Raw genomic sequence first — 6,207 nt, 5'->3', positions numbered from 1 at the left:
CTTAGTCAATTTTTCATAAATTCTATGAAATACATATGTTACGATGCTGCGAGATGAATGGGATGCTGCATGGAGATGAATCTTGATCTCCTTCATCTCCCATCTTAATACAGCATCCCTGCTTAAGGGCATCTCGGACTAAGTCGATTTTTCATAAATTCTTAGAAAAAAATATGTTAGGATGCTGCGAGATGAATGGGATGCTGCATGGAGATGAATCTTGATCTCCTACATCTCCCATCTCAATACAGCATCCCTACTTAAAGGCATCTCGGACTTAGTCAATTTTTCATAAATTCTATGAAATACATATGTTACGATGCTGCGAGATGAATGGGATGCTGCATGGAGATGCATCTTGATCTCCTACATCTCCCATCTTAATACAGCATCCCTACTTAAAGCCATCTCGGACTAAGTCGATTTTTCATAAATTCATAGAAATTCATATGTTAGGATGCTGCGAGATGAATGGGATGCTGCATGGAGATGAATCTTGATCTTCTCCATCTCCCATCTCAATACAGCATCCCTACTTAAAGGCATCTCGGACTTAGTCGATTTTTCATAAATTCATAGAAATTCATATGTTAGGATGCTGGGAGATGAATGGGATGCTGCATGGAGATGAATCTTGATCTTCTTCATCTCCCATCTTAATACAGCATCCCTACTTAAAGGCATCTCGGACTTAGTCGATTTTTCATAAATTCATAGAAATTCATATGTTAGGATGCTGCGAGATGAATGGGATGCTGCATGGAGATGCATCTTGATCTCCTACATCTCCCATCTTAATACAGCATCCCTACTTAAAGCCATCTCGGACTTAGTCGATTTTTCATAAATTCTAAGAAATACATATGTTAGGATGCTGCGAGATGAATGGGATGCTGCATGGAGATGAATCTTGATCTCCTACATCTCTCATCTCAATACAGCATCCCTACTTAAAGCCATCTCGGACTTAGTCGATTTTTCATAAATTCATAGAAATTCATATGTTAGGATGCTGGGAGATGAATGGGATGCTGCATGGAGATGCATCTTGATCTCCTACGTCTCCCATCTTAATACAGCATCCCTACTTAAAGCCATCTCGGACTTAGTCGATTTTTCATAAATTCTATGAAATTCATATGTTAGGATGCTGCGAGATGAATGGGATGCTGCATGGAGATGAATCTTGATCTCCTACATCTCCCATCTTAATACAGCATCCCTACTTAAAGGCATCTCGGACTTAGTCGATTTTTCATAAATTCTAAGAAAACAATATGTTAGGATGCTGCGAGATGAATGGGATGCTGCATGGAGATGAATCTTGATCTTCTTCATCTCCCATCTTAATACAGCATCCCTACTTAAAGGCATCTCGGACTTAGTCGATTTTTCGTAAATTCTAAGAAAAACATATGTTAGGATACTGCGAGATGAATGGGATGCTGCATGGAGATGAATCTTGATCTTCTCCATCTCCCATCTTTATACAGCATCCCTACTTAAAGGCATCTCGGACTTAGTCGATTTTTCATAAATTCTAAGAAAAACATATGTTAGGATGCTACGAGATGAATTAGATGCTGCATGGAGATGAATCTTGATCTTCTTCAACTCCCATCTTAATACAGCATCCCTACTTAAAGGCATCTCGGACTTAGTCGATTTTTCATAAATTCTAAGAAAAACATATGTTAGGGTGCTGCGAGATGAATGGGATGCTGCATGGAGATGAATCTTGATCTTCTTCATCTCCTATCTTAATACAGCATCCCTGCTTAAGGGCATCTCGGACTTAGTCGATTTTTCATAAATTCTTAGAAAAAAATATGTTAGGATGCTGCGAGATGAATGGGATGCTGCATGGAGATGAATCTTGATCTTCTTCATCTCCCATCTCAATACAGCATCCCTACTTGAATTCATCTCGGACTGAGTCGATTTTTCATAAATTTTAAGAAAAACATATGTTTGGATGCTGCGAGATGAATGGGATGCTGCATGGAGATGAATCTTGATCTTCTTCATCTCCCATCTTAATACAGCATCCCTAATTAAAGGCATCGCGGACTTAGTCGGTTTTCCATAAATTCTAAGAAATTCATATGTCAGGATGCTGGGAGATGAATGAGATGCTGCATGGAGATGAATCTTGATCTCCTACATCTCTCATCTCAATACAGCATCCCTACTTAAAGCCATCTCGGACTTAGTCGATTTTTCATAAATTCTAAGAAATTCATATGTTAGGATGCTGGGAGATGAATGGGATGCTGCATGGAGATGAATCTTGATCTTCTTCATCTCCCATCTTAATACAGCATCCCTACTTAAAGGCATCTCGGACTTAGTCGATTTTCCATAAATTCTAAGAAAAACATATGTTAGGATGCTGGGAGATGAATGGGATGCTGCATGGAGATGAATCTTGATCTTCTTCATCTCCCATCTTAATACAGCATCCCTATTTGAAGGCATCTCGGACTTAGTCGATTTTACATAAATTCTAAGAAATTCATATGTAAGGATGCTGGGAGATGAATGGGATGCTGCATGGAGATGAATCTTGATCTTCTTCATCTCCCATCTTAATACAGCATCCCTACTTAAAGGCATCTCGGACTTAGTCGATTTTTCATAAATTCTAAGAAATTCATATGTTAGGATGCTGCGAGATGAATGGGATGCTGCATGGAAATTAATCTTGATCTCCTACATCTCCCATCTCAATACAGCATCCCTACCTAAAGCAATCTTGGACTTAGTCGATTTTTCATAAATTCATAGAAATTCATATGTTAGGATGCTGCGAGATGAATAGGATGCTGCATGGAGATGAATCTTGATCTTCTTCATCTCCCATCTTAATACAGCATCCCTACTTAAAGCCATCTCGGACTTAGTCGATTTTTCATAAAGTCTAAGAAAAACATATGTTAGGATGCTGCGAGATGAATGGGATGCTGCATGGAGATGCATCTTAATCTCCTACATCTCCCATCTTAATACAGCATCCCTACTTAAAGGCATCTCGGACTTAGTCGATTTTTCATAAATTCATAGAAATTCATATGTTAGGATGCTGCGAGATGAATGGGATGCTGCATGGAGATGTATCTTGATCTTCTTTATCTCCCATCTTAATACAGCATCCCTACTTAAAGGCATCTCTGACTTAGTCGATTTTTCATAAATTCTAAGAAATTCATATGTTAGGATGCTGCGAGATGAATGGGATGCTGCATGGAGATGAATCTTGATCTTCTTCATCTCCCATCTTAAAACAGCATCCCTACTTAAAGGCATCTCGGACTTAGTCGATTTTTCATAAATTCATAGAAATTCATATGTTAGGATGCTGCGAGATGAATGGGATGCTGCATGGAGATGAATCTTGATCTTCTTCATCTCCCATCTTAAAACAGCATCCCTACTTAAAGGCATCTCGGACTTAGTCGATTTTTCATAAATTCTAAGAAATTCATATGTTAGGATGCTGGGAGATGAATGAGATGCTGCATGGAGATGAATCTTGATCTCCTACATCTCCCATCTCAATACAGCATCCCTACTTAAAGGCATCTCGGACTTAGTCGATTTTTCATAAATTCATAGAAATTCATATGTTAGGATGCTGGGAGATGAATGAGATGCTGCATAAAGATGAATCTTGATCTCCTACATCTCTCATCTCAATACAGCATCCTTACTTAAAGCCATCTCGGACTTAGTCGATTTTTCATAAATTCTAAGAAAAACATATGTTAGGATGCTGCGAGATGAATGGGATGCTGCATGGAGATGAATCTTGATCTTCTTCATCTCCCATCTTAATACAGCATCCCTACTTAAAGGCATCTCGGACTTAGTCGATTTTTCATAAATTCTAAGAAAAACATATGTTAGGATACTGCGAGATGAATGGGATGCTGCATGGAGATGAATCTTGATCTTCTTCATCTCCCATCTCAATACAGCATCCCTACTTAAAGCCATCAGGGACTTAGTCGATTTTTCATAGATTCTAAGAAATTCATATGTTAGGATGCTGCGAGATGAATGGGATGCTGCATGGGGATGAATCTTGATCTTCTTCATCTCCCATCTCAATACAGCATCCCTACTTAAAGGCATCTCGGACTTAGTCGTTTTTTCATAAATTCATAGAAATTCATATGTTAGGATGCTGCGAGAAGAATGGGATGCTGCATGGAGATGAATCTTAATCTTCTTCATCTCCCATCTTAATACAGCATCCCTACTTAAAGGCATCTCGGACTTAGTCGATTTTTCAGGAATTCATAGAAATTCATATGTTAGGATGCTGGGAGATGAATGGGATGCTGCATGGAGATGAATCTCGATCTTCTTCATCTCCCATCTTAATACAGCATCCCTACTTAAAGGCATCTCGGACTTGGTCGATTTTTCATAAATTCTAAGAAATTGATATGTTAGGATGCTGGGAGATGAATGGGATGCTGCATGGAGATGAATCTTGATCTCCTTCATCTCCCATCTCAATACAGCATCCCTACTTAAAGGCATCTCGGACTTAGTCGATTTTTCATAAATTCATAGAAATTCATATGTTAGGATGCTGGGAGAAGAATGGGATGCTGCATGGAGATGAATCTTGACCTTCTTAATCTCCCATCTTAATGCAGCATCCCTACTTAAAGGCATCTCGGACTTAGTCGATTTTTCATAAATTCTAAGAAAAACATAAGTTAGGATGATGGGAGATGAATGGGATGCTGCATGGAGATGAATCTTGATCTTCTACAACTCCCATCTCAATACAGCATCCCTACTTAAAGGCATCTCGGACTAAGTCGATTTTTCATAAATTCTAAGAAATTCATATGTTAGGATGCTGGGAGATGAATGGGATGCTGCATGGAGATGAATCTTGATCTCCTACATCTCCCATCTCAATACAGCATCCCTACTTAAAGGCATCTCGGACTTAGTCGATTTTTCATAAATTCATAGAAATTCATATGTTAGGATGCTGCGAGATGAATGGGATGCTGCATGGAGATGAATCTTGATCTCCTACATCTCTCATCTCAATACAGCATCCCTACTTAAAGCCATCTCGGACTTAGTCGATTTTTCATAAATTCTAAGAAAAACATATGTTAGGATGCTGCGAGATGAATAATAGTTGATATGCGGAATCCTATTGAAACACACAAGTCGATATCAAACCTCATGATTGTGTAGTCCTCCACTGGTCCACGCCGCTTCGGCCGTCCTGGGTAAAATGGAACATTCCAGCTTGCCCTATGTGGAAGAGGGCACATTACTCAATACTGTGGTGTGAAGTATAAAGTTCAGTTCTCCCCTGGTCCACGCTGCTTCGGCGGTCCTGGGTAAGATAGTTCATTCTAGCTTGCCCTATGTGGAAGAGGACACTTCATACTTCGTCTCTAAGCGGCGGCTTGACTCCTCCCTACGGGGAACGGGTTTACGCGCACAGCGGCGGCTTACGTTATGGCAGTCATGGATGCCTTACGTTTCCATGAAAAGTGTGTTCCTCCCCTGGTCCACGCTGCTTCGGCAGTCCTGGGTAAGATAGTTAGTTCTAGCTTGCCCTATGTGGAAGAGGACACGTAGACTTACTGTGGTGTGAAGTATAAGGTTCAGTTCTCCCCTGGTCCACGCCGCTTCGGCCGTCCTGGGTAAAATGGATTCATCCAGCTTGCCCTATGTGGAATGAGGACACTTTATGCTTCGTCTCTAAGCGGCGGCTTGCTCCTCCCTACGGGGAACGGGTATACGCGCACAGCGGCGGCTTACGCAAGTTAGTCACCCTCGGCAGTGGATCACTCGGCTCATGGATCGATGAAGACCGCAGCTAACTGCGCGTCATAATGTGAACTGCAGGACACATGAACATTGATAAGTTGAACGCATATTGCACGTCGTGGGAACCTACCATGATGTACAGATGACTGAGCGCTTATATTTGAGAAATGTATCGCATACATTTAACTACGCCGTGACACCCGTCACGAGACGTGCACCATGATGTTAACTAGGGTCGCGACGACCCGCTAGCATTAAAGAACCCGTGGTTTACAATATACTGGCATTGGAATTCGAAGTATTTAGAGCGTCCGTGTTCCCGCGTGAGGCGGAAGTACGAGGAGAAGGCGTGCTTGTGGTGTCTGTGGTGGTGTTTACTGATGTCTAGCTTCA

The 6,207-nt window shown here is 40.8% G+C and overlaps 1 non-coding gene across 1 annotated transcript; it reads left to right on the top strand.

The window, feature by feature from the left end:
- The first annotated feature begins 5,815 nt into the window (after positions 1–5,815).
- On the top strand, positions 5,816–5,970 carry LOC131270875 (5.8S ribosomal RNA). The gene has a single exon (XR_009179874.1). It is a non-coding gene; the product is annotated as a 5.8S ribosomal RNA (ribosomal RNA).
- The last annotated feature ends 237 nt before the right edge of the window (positions 5,971–6,207 follow it).

This window comes from Anopheles coustani (assembly GCF_943734705.1).
Source record: "Anopheles coustani chromosome X unlocalized genomic scaffold, idAnoCousDA_361_x.2 X_unloc_7, whole genome shotgun sequence".
In the NCBI taxonomy this organism is placed as follows: Eukaryota; Metazoa; Arthropoda; class Insecta; order Diptera; family Culicidae; genus Anopheles; species Anopheles coustani.
This window is presented reverse-complemented; position numbering and strand designations above follow the sequence as displayed.